The following is a 19,234-nucleotide window of genomic DNA, read 5'->3' on the forward strand; positions in this document are numbered from 1 at the left end:
TTGCGTCCCAGATGGTACGATGAGCTGGAAAGAACAATCCATACTTACGGCCTGAAAGACCTGGAGGAATCCATATTAAGTGTCCCAAAAAAGATCTGGACAGTCCTGGACAAGCAGGAAACCTTGGAGCCGGTTAAAAACTTTTCATACCAGCGGAGTCAAAAAATTTGGGAAAACGTGCATGAGACTTACCTGGGACATGAGTTGCGGGACTTAGCCTGGTTAGCAGTACATGAGGCAATGCCAGTGCGGGCTTTTCAACATGCACGGCGTAGGAGCAATACCTCTCTGTGTCCCAGACTATCTTGCGGACAGAGCGAAACGGTTTTGCATTTATTCTGGAATTGTCACTTCTCCAGATCCGTTTGGCAGAGCATTGGTGAACTTTTGAAGTTTTTGACAGGGTTGCGCACTCTAGACCATGACGTGGTTCTCTATGGACTAAGTACTGGACTGAGCAATGAGAACCAAAGAGTGATGTGGACGCTCATAAACTGTCTTAAACTGTCCTTGTGGAAGTGCCGCAATATTCTTGTGTACAAAAAGGACTACATTAGCGAAAAAGAGTGTATAAGAATGGCACTAGCCGATATGTATGTTTACTATTTGAATGACTGCAAAAAACTGGGACATAATAAAGCCAATAAGGTGTGGAGGTTTAAAACATGGAACTTAATGTTTAACTGAAGTATTTGACTTTCATGACATATGTTATTTTTCCAAAGTTTTGTACAGTGGTTTGCTGTTTCTTTATTTACAAACTTTGTATCGTGAATACTTTTAATAAAAAATTAAAAATCTGTTCTTATCAGTTTAATATCTGATACGTCCCCTATCTGGGGACCATATATTAAATGGATTTTTGGAACAGGGAGATGGAAATAGAGCTTGCTCTGTCCACTCCACGCATTGACCTGGTATTGCAGTATCTCCAGGACCGGTGCACCCCTCTTAATTTGGTTGAAAAATAGAAAAAGAATTTCTTTTTTCCTTCTGCTGCTTGCTTGCTGGCATTTCAATGTCTTGCAACAAATCAGAAGAATTAGATGAGAAATCCTATTTGTATTTCCGAATTTTATTTATTTTTTTTGGTTCAATAATTTTGTGTCACCCCTTCTACCTCTTAGATTGTCAGCTCTTGCGAGCAGGGCCCTCAGTTTCTGCATTGTGTGAAATGACTAGTTTTGTAATGTATATTGTTGTCTGTAAATTAACCTGACAAATTGTACAGCGCTGCGGAATGTGTTGGCGCTATATAAATATGATGTATTGTTATCATTGTAATTTTTGGTAATTGTTTTTTCTTTTGTCCAAATTTATTTATTTTCATTTTGGTTTCTTCATTTTGTTTCAGATTTTCCTGCTGACTTGAAAACTTTTTTTCCGTGGAAGAGAATGGAGTATTAAAATTTCTGAGGCAAGCAAGAGAAATTGCTTTGCACTTGTACCTGGATTTTGCACAACTTGATGCTACTGCTACTGCTATTACTGCTGCTGTTGTTGTCGTCCTCCTCCTCTTCTTCTTATTTCGCAGTGCTTGTTGCCCTCTTGTGGCTGCCTGCTTGCTCCGGAGACAGACTGACATGCAGGCAGGGTTTATGCAGATTTGCAGCAAGCGCTGTGCATCGCTGAGTGACAGTAGTGGCAACTGGATTTGATCTGTTTCGCTGTACAAGAGGAACATTCTTCGTACGGTTTCGGAAATTTTCTCTGTCTAGCATTTTTTGGACTTGCTTTGATGACGACAAAAATGTACCAAGCAGACAGCGATGTGCTGAGAAGTGTAGAGGTGGGGCCGTGGGCCCTACTGTGATGCCAAACGCATTGGCTATCACCCTGTTCACCTTTTGGTGCAGACCTCACACACCATGACAGATCGGTACACTATCCACAGCCAGCTGGAGCACCTCCAGTCCAAATATATTGGCACTGGTCACGCAGATACCACCAAGTGGGAATGGCTGGTGAATCAGCACCGAGACTCCTACTGCTCTTACATGGGCCACTTTGACCTGCTGAACTACTTTGCTGTAGCTGAGAACGAGAGCAAGGCCCGTGTGCGCTTCAATTTGATGGAGAAGATGCTCCAGCCGTGCGGGCCTCCGGTGGACAAACCTGACGAGTCTTAGAGCCAGAGCCATCCTTCTTCTTCTTCTCCCTGCTTGCTTTCCTATTCCCCCCACTCACTCTCTTCTTGTGGGGGCCCCAATTTTGTGATGTAATGTATTCCTTTTCTATTTTTTGGGAATTAAACCGTAGAAGCTGTGTTTCGAGGAAAAGCAAACAAACTCTTCGTGAAGTACGTTTTAGTGGGTGTGGTCTAATGCAGAGGCGGGCCTGATGCAGATTTGCCTGCTGCGAAGGCAGTGCACTGCCGAGTCCTTGCCGCCAAAGTTCTACTATCACCTGTGGTCACTTTCCTGTAGTGATTAACCATTGATTGGCTGACTGTGGTAATGCTGTGCACCTGTGTTTCTTGCCTGGGTGTGAGAGTTGCTGACCAGGTTGCTAGCTGTTCTTCCTTCTCCTTTGGCAGTGCACGTTGCTTCCGGGGGGCGCCGCTCGGGTGCGTCCAATTTTTGGGTTATCGCTTCTCGGCCTTTTGGCTAAGATCAAGTGTAGTATCTGTTCTTATCAGTTTAATATCTGATACGTCCCCTATCTGGGGACCATATATTAAATGGATTTTTGGAACAGGGAGATGGAAATAGAGCTTGCTCTGTCCACTCCACGCATTGACCTGGTATTGCAGTATCTCCAGGACCGGTGCACCCCTCTTAATTTGGTTGAAAAATAGAAAAAGAATTTCTTTTTTCCTTCTGCTGCTTGCTTGCTGGCATTTCAATGTCTTGCAACAAATCAGAAGAATTAGATGAGAAATCCTATTTGTATTTCCGAATTTTATTTATTTTTTTTGGTTCAATAATTTTGTGTCACCCCTTCTACCTCTTAGATTGTCAGCTCTTGCGAGCAGGGCCCTCAGTTTCTGCATTGTGTGAAATGACTAGTTTTGTAATGTATATTGTTGTCTGTAAATTAACCTGACAAATTGTACAGCGCTGCGGAATGTGTTGGCGCTATATAAATATGATGTATTGTTATCATTGTAATTTTTGGTAATTGTTTTTTCTTTTGTCCAAATTTATTTATTTTCATTTTGGTTTCTTCATTTTGTTTCAGATTTTCCTGCTGACTTGAAAACTTTTTTTCCGTGGAAGAGAATGGAGTATTAAAATTTCTGAGGCAAGCAAGAGAAATTGCTTTGCACTTGTACCTGGATTTTGCACAACTTGATGCTACTGCTACTGCTATTACTGCTGCTGTTGTTGTCGTCCTCCTCCTCTTCTTCTTATTTCGCAGTGCTTGTTGCCCTCTTGTGGCTGCCTGCTTGCTCCGGAGACAGACTGACATGCAGGCAGGGTTTATGCAGATTTGCAGCAAGCGCTGTGCATCGCTGAGTGACAGTAGTGGCAACTGGATTTGATCTGTTTCGCTGTACAAGAGGAACATTCTTCGTACGGTTTCGGAAATTTTCTCTGTCTAGCATTTTTTGGACTTGCTTTGATGACGACAAAAATGTACCAAGCAGACAGCGATGTGCTGAGAAGTGTAGAGGTGGGGCCGTGGGCCCTACTGTGATGCCAAACGCATTGGCTATCACCCTGTTCACCTTTTGGTGCAGACCTCACACACCATGACAGATCGGTACACTATCCACAGCCAGCTGGAGCACCTCCAGTCCAAATATATTGGCACTGGTCACGCAGATACCACCAAGTGGGAATGGCTGGTGAATCAGCACCGAGACTCCTACTGCTCTTACATGGGCCACTTTGACCTGCTGAACTACTTTGCTGTAGCTGAGAACGAGAGCAAGGCCCGTGTGCGCTTCAATTTGATGGAGAAGATGCTCCAGCCGTGCGGGCCTCCGGTGGACAAACCTGACGAGTCTTAGAGCCAGAGCCATCCTTCTTCTTCTTCTCCCTGCTTGCTTTCCTATTCCCCCCACTCACTCTCTTCTTGTGGGGGCCCCAATTTTGTGATGTAATGTATTCCTTTTCTATTTTTTGGGAATTAAACCGTAGAAGCTGTGTTTCGAGGAAAAGCAAACAAACTCTTCGTGAAGTACGTTTTAGTGGGTGTGGTCTAATGCAGAGGCGGGCCTGATGCAGATTTGCCTGCTGCGAAGGCAGTGCACTGCCGAGTCCTTGCCGCCAAAGTTCTACTATCACCTGTGGTCACTTTCCTGTAGTGATTAACCATTGATTGGCTGACTGTGGTAATGCTGTGCACCTGTGTTTCTTGCCTGGGTGTGAGAGTTGCTGACCAGGTTGCTAGCTGTTCTTCCTTCTCCTTTGGCAGTGCACGTTGCTTCCGGGGGGCGCCGCTCGGGTGCGTCCAATTTTTGGGTTATCGCTTCTCGGCCTTTTGGCAAAGATCAAGTGACCTTGTCTTGTTGTAGCCTGGTTACTTGGGATTTGCTGGAGTATAGGACCTCCGGGTACCCTTCCCCTCGGCCTGGTGGGATCGTCCGGGTTTATTGCCCGGACTTCACCCACCTGCTGCTATAGGGGGGGAGGCTTAGTCCCGGAGGAACGAGAAGGGATCCCCCCAGAAGAGTTCTCAATATACCCATAGTGGTTATTGGAGAGACAGTTTTGGCTACCGTTGCCACAGTTGCAACCCGTTGTTGCAAATATGGTTGCGCCTTTTGAGCAAGTACCACCTTATGTGCGCATCCCCAACTCCTTGAGGATCCACCTCAATGGAGGAACTGCGGGTCTTACCCCCGTTAGATTCGTGGTTGAGAAGGTACTGGAGGGCGTCCTCCAGGTCCAGAAAAGGGACATCCTGGCCATGCAGGACTACCAAAAACGTGGAGACTACGATGTTACTTTCCGAAAGCCCGGTAACTGGAGAGCCGCTTTAGACGCAGCCAGGGTGAAGTGGCGAGAACTGGACCAGTTGGGCGTAACAATACTGCTACATCATGAGGAAAAAACTTTATTGACCATCAAGATGTACTCACCCCTGGTTTCTGATGAGTTAGTGATACGTTTTGTTAAATTCTTTTTTTCAGATGTCGAGTTCAAAGGCCGTATCGAGAATGAGTGTGGTATCTGGAGTGTTAAATGGACTTTTATGGTGACCTTAAGGATTGGCGAGGATGGAAGACCTCTTCTGCCGCCTGCCCGTTTCCGGCTCGGTACCGTGAATGGTGACCTCTTTTATCGAGGGATGCAGGACTTCTGCAAAGGCTGTGGCAAGTACGGACACACTAAAGATAAATGTGATGTAACTTGCAGGAACTGTGGAAGCACAGAGCACTACATGCGGGAGTGTAAAGGCGATAGGCGCTGTAACTTCTGTCAACAGCTGGGACACATATACAGAGAGTGCCCGCACAACAGAAGGGAAGGTGATGACATGCCCGCTAATGAGCCTGCCAATGAGTCTGCCAATGCATCTACCAGTGTGCCAAAGGAGAAGGAGACCACGGGAGGAAAGAAGAAGGAGGAAGCCCCAATGGAAACTGCTGACCCTCCAGCAGAGGCCCCGCCGACCCGCCAGGAGGGGGATCAGATGGATACATCTGAGAAAAATACCGGAGGTAAGAGGGCCCCAAGGGAGAGGACCGCAGAGTCCGGGGATGTTGGTGGGGCTCCAGGCCAGGCACCCAAAAAGCTTAAAAAGCTGTATGTGCATGCCGTGACGGGTGCTGGGACGGCCCAGAAAGGCAAGGGGACGAGCACAAGGTCCGGGAGCCAGCCGGTGCCCCTATCTAAGCCCAAAAGAGCTTCCGGGTCTGAGACGGGGGAAACACGGGTTTTTTCAATGGAGCCTAACCTAAACTTTGTGCCTAGGAATGAAGGGACGGCGCTGCCCGGTGGAGAAGACACGGCGGGGAAACCCGCGGTGGTCGGCTCGAGTGGTAGTTCGGTCTCTGACCTAATGGGTTTCGGGGATACCCCCCCATGTGCACAGCCCCCTCCCCCTATAGACCAGCCCACCGGGGGCTTGAGGGGGGAGGTGGGTTCCCCTGGTAGGCCTCCTGACGATGCAGTAAGTGGCGAGGATATAAACGCCCAGCCCCCTGAGACCCAGGTGGAAGGTTGGGCAACCCCGGATGACGCGGGAACCTTTTGCGAGGCTCTCTGCGGTGTGGATACAGATGTTAGTTTCCCCTCCTTCTCCCCCATGTCGGACTTGGGCGGAGAGGAATTCCCGATTTTTAGGCGGGTTGGTGGGCCAGAAGACTGACATGTTGTATTTAAAGTCCAGAAGAAAGACCTTCTTGGATCACGTGGTATTTTGAAATCTTGTGTTCTTTTTCCCAAAAACATTACTCATGGCAGAGCTTAAAGGAGTTACCCTGAATATCCGCAGTGCAAGCAGCAGAAGACGACGAGTGGTTTTAATGAACTATTTATCGCTTTTATCTGCTTCAGTTTTTTTTCTTCAGGAGTGCTGCATCCCTCACCGTTCCAGCTACGAATGTTACCAAAAGGACTGGACTTACGGTACATCTGCGTGGTCCGGGTCTAACGAGCCCGGATCCGCCGGGGTCGCCATTCTTTTTAGGGGAAACATTTTAATTGATTTTATTCAAGAGATTTTACCGGGAAGGATTTTACTGGTTAAGGCTTTTATTAACGGCACTAGATGGCAGTTTTTAAATTTTTATGCTTCCCCAAATAAGGAACAAAGGGCCGAGATGATGGAGGTTTTAAATTTATACATAAGCTCCGCTGAACCCCTCATCTTGGCCGGGGATTTTAATACCGTCCTCAAAGGTGAGCGCCGGCTGACAAGTAGCGTAAGTCGTAATTATGACAAAACCTCCGGCATGCTTAAAAACATGATTTTAGACCACAAATTAACCGACGTATACAAATGTTGTAACCGGGGCATGCCGGAGGAAGCCGGCGCCACCTGGAGCAACGCGACTTGTAGTTCACGAATTGATTATGTTTTATGCTCTGAGGACGTACTGCCATCTAGATGCGAAGTTTTAACTAATGCCTTCTCGGACCATAAGATTTTAAACTTTACTGTTGTTCTTAGAAATACTTATTTTAATGGTTTAAAGTCTTGGAGATTAAATGTTTCCCTACTAGACGATCCACGGGTGGCAGAAAGTTTTAAAAGGTTTTATTCTTTTCACAGGCAGCAGAAAGACCCCCAACTCCCTATAGTGACCTGGTGGGAGGAGATGAAAGGAAAGTTTCGTAAGTTTTTTAATAAATGGGGGATAAGGCTGGCCAAAGAAAAGAGGGCTTTTTATGACGATCTTAACACTCGTTTACAGACCTTTTATTATTTTAAAAATCATGGCATGGAGGTGGAGCAGGAGATTGTAGCCTTAAAAAACGAAATTAAAAGGTGCCTGGAAAAGAAAGGTAATGAGCTTATTTTTAATTCCAAGGCAAAACATGTTGAGCAGGATGAAAAGTGCTCGAGATATTTTTTTAAAAAAATTAATGCAAAAAAAGAGCACATAGCCGAAATCGATAGTGAAACTGATATTCGTAATATTTTAAACAAAGTCCATGGTTTTTATTCAAATCTTTTTAGTGCCAAACCCGTGGATCAGTCTTTTTTAGCTGACTCGCTGAAAGAGATTACAACTGTTTTAAATCCCGCCTCACAGAGTCTTTTATCTCGTGAACCCAATGAAAGGGAGATTTTAGACACTATTAAAAGTTTTAAGGCAGGGAAAGTGCCCGGACTGGATGGTTTGCCCATTGAGTTTTATGCGAAATTTTATGAGATTTTAAAGAATGACCTTTTTAATTTGTTTTTAGAAGTTTTTAGGTCCAAAAAAATCCCTAATTCCTGGAAAAAAGGAGTAGTGACCTTGATCTATAAAAAGGGAGATAAGAGTGATCTCAAGAACTGGAGGCCGATCACGCTCCTGAATGCAGACTACAAGATAATGGCAAAGCTATGTGCTACCCGTTTAAAAAACGTCGCAGGAGAAATTATTCACAGCAACCAAGTCTGCGCCATACCAGGTAGAAGCATTTGGGATAGTTTAAATTTGGTAAGGGATATTATTGAGGACATTAAAAACCGAAAGGACAAATTAGCAATTCTCTCTATTGACTTCGAAAAGGCATTCGACAGAGTTTCGCATTTTTATCTTTTTAAAGTTTTAAGGAAAATGGGCATTCCTGAAGGTTTTTTATCCTCATTACGGGCTTTTTATGATGGTTGTACAAGCCAAGTTTTAATTAATGGTTTTAAGACAGAGGAGTTTTTATTGGAATCAGGGGTCAAACAGGGGTGTCCCTTGTCCCCACTGCTTTTTATCTGTGCACTAGAGCCTCTTTTAATTGTTTTAAGACGCGATAAGCAGATTCGTGGTGTCCCCCTCCCAGGGGGGGCGGGCGTCGAGGCTAAAGCAGTGGGGTACATGGATGATGTCACCGTATTCTGCAGGGACACCCCTTCGCTTTTAAAAACTCTTAGACAAATCGAGTTTTATTGTTGCGCCTCTGGTTTTAAAGTTAATTTTAATAAAAGTTCCATTTTAAAAGTCGGGAAGGAGATGGATTTTAGAGACGTGCCTGTCCCGGTTTTAGAGTCTGTAACCATTTTAGGTGTCTCTTTCAGCGAGTCAAATGATGGAGTGGCAAGTTGGAACATGGTGGCAGACAAGGTAAATGCTAAACTATGTATGTGGAACTTAAGGAAGCTTTCCATGGAAGGTAAAATTCTGGTTTTAAAAATGGTGATTTTACCGATTTTACTTTATTTAAGCATGGTTTTCCCTCCCCCTACGAATATGCTAAGGAAAATTACTAAAAGATGTTACACATTTTTCTGGAGTTCTCCAATGGAGAAATTGAGAAGAGAGGAAGTCGTAAAACATAAGAAAAATGGGGGGAGGGACTTCCCGGATTTTAACAGGTTCCTTTTAATCAAGTATTTTAGCTTCACTTTTAATGCTCTTTTTAAAAACCATCATTGGTCATATTTTACAAGGTATCATTTGGGGTTTTATATGAGAAAATTAAAATGGTTTGAAATATCTTTTACATCACCATACTCTTTTAACCTCAATTCACATTACAGTATAATTGATAAAATAGTGACCTTATATAAATTAAAAGAAAAGAGCACGGAAATTCTGAGAAATAGTAAAAAATTAATTGTGGAGCTTAGGAGTACGGAGGTAATGTGTAGAATTTTAAATTTAAATGAACAAAAAAGCAAGACCGCATGGACCCTAATTAACGCACCGTATCTTTTTAATTCTCAAAGGGATCTCGCCTGGAGCTGCGCCCACAGATGTCTTCCATGCCGGGCATTCCAACACCGGAGGGGCTACGTGAGGTCCGCCATCTGCCCAAGGACTGGATGCAATCACGATGAAACCATTCAACATCTATTCTGGGATTGCAAGTTTGCTCAAGACGTCTGGACTTTGGTTTTACCACTTTTAAGAAAGATGGCGGGCCTCCAGGTTTTAACTTCCGAAGCTATCTTTTATGGACTTTTTAAGTGCCCCTCCCAGAGACATCAGATGACGGCATGGAAGACCATAAATTCAGCAAAGGGCGCGCTCTGGGCGGCGAGAAACATTTTAATTTTTAAACGGGACGTTTTAACTGCACATGATGTCTTATACCTCTGTTTTAGCGAAATGTATTTATACTATGTTTTAGACAAAAGAAAGGCTCCCTCCCTAATAAAGTACTGGTTTTACGAGGAGTGGAGAACCTTGTCTAGTGCCGCCATGTTTCCAACTTGAGTACCGAGCCGGATTCTTTTATGTTTTATGAATGTAAAATATGTATGAGTGTGTTTCTTTGTGTAATTTTCTAATTTTTATCCTTGTATGTAAACTTAATCTTGATGGTTAATAAAATTGGCCCTTGTGGCTTTGAACTCAAAAAAATCTGTTCTTATCAGTTTAATATCTGATACGTCCCCTATCTGGGGACCATATATTAAATGGATTTTTGGAACAGGGAGATGGAAATAGAGCTTGCTCTGTCCACTCCACGCATTGACCTGGTATTGCAGTATCTCCAGGACCGGTGCACCCCTCTTAATTTGGTTGAAAAATAGAAAAAGAATTTCTTTTTTCCTTCTGCTGCTTGCTTGCTGGCATTTCAATGTCTTGCAACAAATCAGAAGAATTAGATGAGAAATCCTATTTGTATTTCCGAATTTTATTTATTTTTTTTGGTTCAATAATTTTGTGTCACCCCTTCTACCTCTTAGATTGTCAGCTCTTGCGAGCAGGGCCCTCAGTTTCTGCATTGTGTGAAATGACTAGTTTTGTAATGTATATTGTTGTCTGTAAATTAACCTGACAAATTGTACAGCGCTGCGGAATGTGTTGGCGCTATATAAATATGATGTATTGTTATCATTGTAATTTTTGGTAATTGTTTTTTCTTTTGTCCAAATTTATTTATTTTCATTTTGGTTTCTTCATTTTGTTTCAGATTTTCCTGCTGACTTGAAAACTTTTTTTCCGTGGAAGAGAATGGAGTATTAAAATTTCTGAGGCAAGCAAGAGAAATTGCTTTGCACTTGTACCTGGATTTTGCACAACTTGATGCTACTGCTACTGCTATTACTGCTGCTGTTGTTGTCGTCCTCCTCCTCTTCTTCTTATTTCGCAGTGCTTGTTGCCCTCTTGTGGCTGCCTGCTTGCTCCGGAGACAGACTGACATGCAGGCAGGGTTTATGCAGATTTGCAGCAAGCGCTGTGCATCGCTGAGTGACAGTAGTGGCAACTGGATTTGATCTGTTTCGCTGTACAAGAGGAACATTCTTCGTACGGTTTCGGAAATTTTCTCTGTCTAGCATTTTTTGGACTTGCTTTGATGACGACAAAAATGTACCAAGCAGACAGCGATGTGCTGAGAAGTGTAGAGGTGGGGCCGTGGGCCCTACTGTGATGCCAAACGCATTGGCTATCACCCTGTTCACCTTTTGGTGCAGACCTCACACACCATGACAGATCGGTACACTATCCACAGCCAGCTGGAGCACCTCCAGTCCAAATATATTGGCACTGGTCACGCAGATACCACCAAGTGGGAATGGCTGGTGAATCAGCACCGAGACTCCTACTGCTCTTACATGGGCCACTTTGACCTGCTGAACTACTTTGCTGTAGCTGAGAACGAGAGCAAGGCCCGTGTGCGCTTCAATTTGATGGAGAAGATGCTCCAGCCGTGCGGGCCTCCGGTGGACAAACCTGACGAGTCTTAGAGCCAGAGCCATCCTTCTTCTTCTTCTCCCTGCTTGCTTTCCTATTCCCCCCACTCACTCTCTTCTTGTGGGGGCCCCAATTTTGTGATGTAATGTATTCCTTTTCTATTTTTTGGGAATTAAACCGTAGAAGCTGTGTTTCGAGGAAAAGCAAACAAACTCTTCGTGAAGTACGTTTTAGTGGGTGTGGTCTAATGCAGAGGCGGGCCTGATGCAGATTTGCCTGCTGCGAAGGCAGTGCACTGCCGAGTCCTTGCCGCCAAAGTTCTACTATCACCTGTGGTCACTTTCCTGTAGTGATTAACCATTGATTGGCTGACTGTGGTAATGCTGTGCACCTGTGTTTCTTGCCTGGGTGTGAGAGTTGCTGACCAGGTTGCTAGCTGTTCTTCCTTCTCCTTTGGCAGTGCACGTTGCTTCCGGGGGGCGCCGCTCGGGTGCGTCCAATTTTTGGGTTATCGCTTCTCGGCCTTTTGGCTAAGATCAAGTGTAGTATCTGTTCTTATCAGTTTAATATCTGATACGTCCCCTATCTGGGGACCATATATTAAATGGATTTTTGGAACAGGGAGATGGAAATAGAGCTTGCTCTGTCCACTCCACGCATTGACCTGGTATTGCAGTATCTCCAGGACCGGTGCACCCCTCTTAATTTGGTTGAAAAATAGAAAAAGAATTTCTTTTTTCCTTCTGCTGCTTGCTTGCTGGCATTTCAATGTCTTGCAACAAATCAGAAGAATTAGATGAGAAATCCTATTTGTATTTCCGAATTTTATTTATTTTTTTTGGTTCAATAATTTTGTGTCACCCCTTCTACCTCTTAGATTGTCAGCTCTTGCGAGCAGGGCCCTCAGTTTCTGCATTGTGTGAAATGACTAGTTTTGTAATGTATATTGTTGTCTGTAAATTAACCTGACAAATTGTACAGCGCTGCGGAATGTGTTGGCGCTATATAAATATGATGTATTGTTATCATTGTAATTTTTGGTAATTGTTTTTTCTTTTGTCCAAATTTATTTATTTTCATTTTGGTTTCTTCATTTTGTTTCAGATTTTCCTGCTGACTTGAAAACTTTTTTTCCGTGGAAGAGAATGGAGTATTAAAATTTCTGAGGCAAGCAAGAGAAATTGCTTTGCACTTGTACCTGGATTTTGCACAACTTGATGCTACTGCTACTGCTATTACTGCTGCTGTTGTTGTCGTCCTCCTCCTCTTCTTCTTATTTCGCAGTGCTTGTTGCCCTCTTGTGGCTGCCTGCTTGCTCCGGAGACAGACTGACATGCAGGCAGGGTTTATGCAGATTTGCAGCAAGCGCTGTGCATCGCTGAGTGACAGTAGTGGCAACTGGATTTGATCTGTTTCGCTGTACAAGAGGAACATTCTTCGTACGGTTTCGGAAATTTTCTCTGTCTAGCATTTTTTGGACTTGCTTTGATGACGACAAAAATGTACCAAGCAGACAGCGATGTGCTGAGAAGTGTAGAGGTGGGGCCGTGGGCCCTACTGTGATGCCAAACGCATTGGCTATCACCCTGTTCACCTTTTGGTGCAGACCTCACACACCATGACAGATCGGTACACTATCCACAGCCAGCTGGAGCACCTCCAGTCCAAATATATTGGCACTGGTCACGCAGATACCACCAAGTGGGAATGGCTGGTGAATCAGCACCGAGACTCCTACTGCTCTTACATGGGCCACTTTGACCTGCTGAACTACTTTGCTGTAGCTGAGAACGAGAGCAAGGCCCGTGTGCGCTTCAATTTGATGGAGAAGATGCTCCAGCCGTGCGGGCCTCCGGTGGACAAACCTGACGAGTCTTAGAGCCAGAGCCATCCTTCTTCTTCTTCTCCCTGCTTGCTTTCCTATTCCCCCCACTCACTCTCTTCTTGTGGGGGCCCCAATTTTGTGATGTAATGTATTCCTTTTCTATTTTTTGGGAATTAAACCGTAGAAGCTGTGTTTCGAGGAAAAGCAAACAAACTCTTCGTGAAGTACGTTTTAGTGGGTGTGGTCTAATGCAGAGGCGGGCCTGATGCAGATTTGCCTGCTGCGAAGGCAGTGCACTGCCGAGTCCTTGCCGCCAAAGTTCTACTATCACCTGTGGTCACTTTCCTGTAGTGATTAACCATTGATTGGCTGACTGTGGTAATGCTGTGCACCTGTGTTTCTTGCCTGGGTGTGAGAGTTGCTGACCAGGTTGCTAGCTGTTCTTCCTTCTCCTTTGGCAGTGCACGTTGCTTCCGGGGGGCGCCGCTCGGGTGCGTCCAATTTTTGGGTTATCGCTTCTCGGCCTTTTGGCTAAGATCAAGTGTAGTCCTGGTGCTGTTTAGTGTATCAGGGCTGCCAAAGATCTTAGCCGGAGGTGCCCCGGGTACCCTCTACTCTGCCTGGTAGGGAAGGTCAGGTTCATAGCCTGGCTGGAACTACCTGCTGCTATTGGGTTTGAGGCTTAGTCCCGGGGCAACGAGGAGCGATCACCTGGAGAATCTACTGAGGCTCGCAGGTTCTGAGCTAAATACCGCTTGACTAATACGGTTTTTCTTGTCTTTTGACATGGAGCTGAGAAGGAAGAAGTTCTGCCTGAGGTTCTTCCTTAAGAAAGATGCCGCTAAAGTCGATGACTGGTCGGAGATGTCGGTGGTGAGGATTCTGGAGGATTGCCTGATGGTGCGGAAAGAGGACGTCCTGGCCATGCAATGGAACGCCACCAAGAGGTCTTGCGATGTCACCTTCACTTCGGAGCAACTGTGTTCGGAGGCCTTCCTCAGATGGTACGGGGGCGGGACCACTGGAGTCAGGGACCGAGTGAGCTGCTTGACTTCCTTGCACGGTGGCTGGAAATCGCTGGTCGTTTCAATGGATGATCCTTTTGTGGATGCAGCGGACATTATGGACTATATGAGACTTTATGTGCCTATGTGCAGGTTCAAGAAGGACTTATTGAACCAAGCCGGATATTGGACTGGCAAAAGACGTTTTTCAGTCTGGATAGAGGAAAAGGACATGGACATATTTAATGGAGCAATCCAGTTTGGCGGTAAGACTGGTTTTGCCTTTTGGGAGGACTTTAAGGGGAAATCCCCTAAGAAAAAGGAGAAAGAGACTGTGTTGCCGGAGGAAGAAAATTTCCTGGACAAGACAGAGACTGAGAGTGTCTTTTCGGAGACTGTTATTTCTGATATTTCTTTTGCAGATTTAACTCCTGTTCGTGATGGATTGCAGGAGCCTGGTAATCAAAAATGTAAAAAAATGATGATATGTATGGAACAAGTAAAAGAATGTGAATTGATATTGGAGGAGGTGGTAGAGAAGGAATTAATTGCAGAAAATGTAAAAGTGACTGAGAGTAAGGTTCTGAAGGTGGGAACAAAGGAGAAGATGTTAGTCAATGTTAAGGGCTTTAAAAATAGTAAAGAGGGAGGGGATTATGTAAGAGGGAGGTTTCCTGAAATAAAAGAATCTATAGGAAACTATGAGGATTTTATTAGGGAATTAAAGGAAGTATTCCTTAAAGATAAGGAAGAGTTTATCAAAAGATATATTTTTCTTGATTTTTTGAAACAGTATTTTTTGGGGGTAGATTTGCAAGACTGGGCACAGGGAGCAGAGGATGCCTTGGTCATGTTTGCAGTAGTGAATGGTTATTTAAAGGATAAGGGATAAAAATTGAAAAGTAAAAGAATAGAGATGAGAAATGTAAATTAGGGTGGATAAGGTTATTCTATGTGATGTATTTGTATGTCTTGTATTTATGTGTGTAAACTAAGTTGGAAATACTGATGATGATGCGTTTTTTTGTAATTTTGTATAAAAAGAAAGTTGAAGATATGTGTATTGTTTATATGTATTGTAAATATTTTGTTTAATAAAATGCTACCCGTTGTGGTAGACTTCAACTTAAAAAAAAAATCTGTTCTTATCAGTTTAATATCTGATACGTCCCCTATCTGGGGACCATATATTAAATGGATTTTTGGAACAGGGAGATGGAAATAGAGCTTGCTCTGTCCACTCCACGCATTGACCTGGTATTGCAGTATCTCCAGGACCGGTGCACCCCTCTTAATTTGGTTGAAAAATAGAAAAAGAATTTCTTTTTTCCTTCTGCTGCTTGCTTGCTGGCATTTCAATGTCTTGCAACAAATCAGAAGAATTAGATGAGAAATCCTATTTGTATTTCCGAATTTTATTTATTTTTTTTGGTTCAATAATTTTGTGTCACCCCTTCTACCTCTTAGATTGTCAGCTCTTGCGAGCAGGGCCCTCAGTTTCTGCATTGTGTGAAATGACTAGTTTTGTAATGTATATTGTTGTCTGTAAATTAACCTGACAAATTGTACAGCGCTGCGGAATGTGTTGGCGCTATATAAATATGATGTATTGTTATCATTGTAATTTTTGGTAATTGTTTTTTCTTTTGTCCAAATTTATTTATTTTCATTTTGGTTTCTTCATTTTGTTTCAGATTTTCCTGCTGACTTGAAAACTTTTTTTCCGTGGAAGAGAATGGAGTATTAAAATTTCTGAGGCAAGCAAGAGAAATTGCTTTGCACTTGTACCTGGATTTTGCACAACTTGATGCTACTGCTACTGCTATTACTGCTGCTGTTGTTGTCGTCCTCCTCCTCTTCTTCTTATTTCGCAGTGCTTGTTGCCCTCTTGTGGCTGCCTGCTTGCTCCGGAGACAGACTGACATGCAGGCAGGGTTTATGCAGATTTGCAGCAAGCGCTGTGCATCGCTGAGTGACAGTAGTGGCAACTGGATTTGATCTGTTTCGCTGTACAAGAGGAACATTCTTCGTACGGTTTCGGAAATTTTCTCTGTCTAGCATTTTTTGGACTTGCTTTGATGACGACAAAAATGTACCAAGCAGACAGCGATGTGCTGAGAAGTGTAGAGGTGGGGCCGTGGGCCCTACTGTGATGCCAAACGCATTGGCTATCACCCTGTTCACCTTTTGGTGCAGACCTCACACACCATGACAGATCGGTACACTATCCACAGCCAGCTGGAGCACCTCCAGTCCAAATATATTGGCACTGGTCACGCAGATACCACCAAGTGGGAATGGCTGGTGAATCAGCACCGAGACTCCTACTGCTCTTACATGGGCCACTTTGACCTGCTGAACTACTTTGCTGTAGCTGAGAACGAGAGCAAGGCCCGTGTGCGCTTCAATTTGATGGAGAAGATGCTCCAGCCGTGCGGGCCTCCGGTGGACAAACCTGACGAGTCTTAGAGCCAGAGCCATCCTTCTTCTTCTTCTCCCTGCTTGCTTTCCTATTCCCCCCACTCACTCTCTTCTTGTGGGGGCCCCAATTTTGTGATGTAATGTATTCCTTTTCTATTTTTTGGGAATTAAACCGTAGAAGCTGTGTTTCGAGGAAAAGCAAACAAACTCTTCGTGAAGTACGTTTTAGTGGGTGTGGTCTAATGCAGAGGCGGGCCTGATGCAGATTTGCCTGCTGCGAAGGCAGTGCACTGCCGAGTCCTTGCCGCCAAAGTTCTACTATCACCTGTGGTCACTTTCCTGTAGTGATTAACCATTGATTGGCTGACTGTGGTAATGCTGTGCACCTGTGTTTCTTGCCTGGGTGTGAGAGTTGCTGACCAGGTTGCTAGCTGTTCTTCCTTCTCCTTTGGCAGTGCACGTTGCTTCCGGGGGGCGCCGCTCGGGTGCGTCCAATTTTTGGGTTATCGCTTCTCGGCCTTTTGGCTAAGATCAAGTGTAGTATCTGTTCTTATCAGTTTAATATCTGATACGTCCCCTATCTGGGGACCATATATTAAATGGATTTTTGGAACAGGGAGATGGAAATAGAGCTTGCTCTGTCCACTCCACGCATTGACCTGGTATTGCAGTATCTCCAGGACCGGTGCACCCCTCTTAATTTGGTTGAAAAATAGAAAAAGAATTTCTTTTTTCCTTCTGCTGCTTGCTTGCTGGCATTTCAATGTCTTGCAACAAATCAGAAGAATTAGATGAGAAATCCTATTTGTATTTCCGAATTTTATTTATTTTTTTTGGTTCAATAATTTTGTGTCACCCCTTCTACCTCTTAGATTGTCAGCTCTTGCGAGCAGGGCCCTCAGTTTCTGCATTGTGTGAAATGACTAGTTTTGTAATGTATATTGTTGTCTGTAAATTAACCTGACAAATTGTACAGCGCTGCGGAATGTGTTGGCGCTATATAAATATGATGTATTGTTATCATTGTAATTTTTGGTAATTGTTTTTTCTTTTGTCCAAATTTATTTATTTTCATTTTGGTTTCTTCATTTTGTTTCAGATTTTCCTGCTGACTTGAAAACTTTTTTTCCGTGGAAGAGAATGGAGTATTAAAATTTCTGAGGCAAGCAAGAGAAATTGCTTTGCACTTGTACCTGGATTTTGCACAACTTGATGCTACTGCTACTGCTATTACTGCTGCTGTTGTTGTCGTCCTCCTCCTCTTCTTCTTATTTCGCAGTGCTTGTTGCCCTCTTGTGGCTGCCTGCTTGCTCCGGAGACAGACTGACATGCAGGCAGGGTTTATGCAGATTTGCAGCAAGCGCTGTGCATCGCTGAGTGACAGTAGTGGCAACTGGATTTGATCTGTTTCGCTGTACAAGAGGAACATTCTTCGTACGGTTTCGGAAATTTTCTCTGTCTAGCATTTTTTGGACTTGCTTTGATGACGACAAAAATGTACCAAGCAGACAGCGATGTGCTGAGAAGTGTAGAGGTGGGGCCGTGGGCCCTACTGTGATGCCAAACGCATTGGCTATCACCCTGTTCACCTTTTGGTGCAGACCTCACACACCATGACAGATCGGTACACTATCCACAGCCAGCTGGAGCACCTCCAGTCCAAATATATTGGCACTGGTCACGCAGATACCACCAAGTGGGAATGGCTGGTGAATCAGCACCGAGACTCCTACTGCTCTTACATGGGCCACTTTGACCTGCTGAACTACTTTGCTGTAGCTGAGAACGAGAGCAAGGCCCGTGTGCGCTTCAATTTGATGGAGAAGATGCTCCAGCCGTGCGGGCCTCCGGTGGACAAACCTGACGAGTCTTAGAGCCAGAGCCATCCTTCTTCTTCTTCTCCCTGCTTGCTTTCCTATTCCCCCCACTCACTCTCTTCTTGTGGGGGCCCCAATTTTGTGATGTAATGTATTCCTTTTCTATTTTTTGGGAATTAAACCGTAGAAGCTGTGTTTCGAGGAAAAGCAAACAAACTCTTCGTGAAGTACGTTTTAGTGGGTGTGGTCTAATGCAGAGGCGGGCCTGATGCAGATTTGCCTGCTGCGAAGGCAGTGCACTGCCGAGTCCTTGCCGCCAAAGTTCTACTATCACCTGTGGTCACTTTCCTGTAGTGATTAACCATTGATTGGCTGACTGTGGTAATGCTGTGCACCTGTGTTTCTTGCCTGGGTGTGAGAGTTGCTGACCAGGTTGCTAGCTGTTCTTCCTTCTCCTTTGGCAGTGCACGTTGCTTCCGGGGGGCGCCGCTCGGGTGCGTCCAATTTTTGGGTTATCGCTTCTCGGCCTTTTGGCTAAGATCAAGTGTAGTATCTGTTCTTATCAGTTTAATATCTGATACGTCCCCTATCTGGGGACCATATATTAAATGGATTTTTGGAACAGGGAGATGGAAATAGAGCTTGCTCTGTCCACTCCACGCATTGACCTGGTATTGCAGTATCTCCAGGACCGGTGCACCCCTCTTAATTTGGTTGAAAAATAGAAAAAGAATTTCTTTTTTCCTTCTGCTGCTTGCTTGCTGGCATTTCAATGTCTTGCAACAAATCAGAAGAATTAGATGAGAAATCCTATTTGTATTTCCGAATTTTATTTATTTTTTTTGGTTCAATAATTTTGTGTCACCCCTTCTACCTCTTAGATTGTCAGCTCTTGCGAGCAGGGCCCTCAGTTTCTGCATTGTGTGAAATGACTAGTTTTGTAATGTATATTGTTGTCTGTAAATTAACCTGACAAATTGTACAG

The 19,234-nt window shown here is 44.3% G+C and overlaps 6 non-coding genes and 1 pseudogene across 6 annotated transcripts; all 7 read left to right on the plus strand.

Moving 5' to 3' along the window:
* The first annotated feature begins 773 nt into the window (after positions 1-773).
* On the plus strand, positions 774-951 carry LOC142187124 (U2 spliceosomal RNA; annotated as a pseudogene).
* A 1,635-nt stretch (positions 952-2,586) lies between these two features.
* LOC142187160 (U2 spliceosomal RNA) lies at positions 2,587-2,777 on the plus strand. The gene has a single exon (XR_012712503.1). It is a non-coding gene; the product is annotated as a U2 spliceosomal RNA (small nuclear RNA).
* A 7,091-nt stretch (positions 2,778-9,868) lies between these two features.
* LOC142187120 (U2 spliceosomal RNA) lies at positions 9,869-10,057 on the plus strand. Its single transcript, XR_012712487.1, has one exon. It is a non-coding gene; the product is annotated as a U2 spliceosomal RNA (small nuclear RNA).
* Positions 10,058-11,692: 1,635 nt separating this feature from the next.
* LOC142187161 (U2 spliceosomal RNA) lies at positions 11,693-11,883 on the plus strand. The gene has a single exon (XR_012712504.1). It is a non-coding gene; the product is annotated as a U2 spliceosomal RNA (small nuclear RNA).
* A 3,230-nt stretch (positions 11,884-15,113) lies between these two features.
* On the plus strand, positions 15,114-15,302 carry LOC142187132 (U2 spliceosomal RNA). The gene has a single exon (XR_012712492.1). It is a non-coding gene; the product is annotated as a U2 spliceosomal RNA (small nuclear RNA).
* Positions 15,303-16,937: 1,635 nt separating this feature from the next.
* On the plus strand, positions 16,938-17,128 carry LOC142187163 (U2 spliceosomal RNA). The gene has a single exon (XR_012712506.1). It is a non-coding gene; the product is annotated as a U2 spliceosomal RNA (small nuclear RNA).
* Positions 17,129-18,763: 1,635 nt separating this feature from the next.
* On the plus strand, positions 18,764-18,954 carry LOC142187164 (U2 spliceosomal RNA). The gene has a single exon (XR_012712507.1). It is a non-coding gene; the product is annotated as a U2 spliceosomal RNA (small nuclear RNA).
* The last annotated feature ends 280 nt before the right edge of the window (positions 18,955-19,234 follow it).

The sequence above is a fragment of the Leptodactylus fuscus genome, unplaced genomic scaffold (assembly GCF_031893055.1).
Source record: "Leptodactylus fuscus isolate aLepFus1 unplaced genomic scaffold, aLepFus1.hap2 HAP2_SCAFFOLD_134, whole genome shotgun sequence".
Lineage (NCBI taxonomy): Eukaryota > Metazoa > Chordata > Amphibia > Anura > Leptodactylidae > Leptodactylus > Leptodactylus fuscus.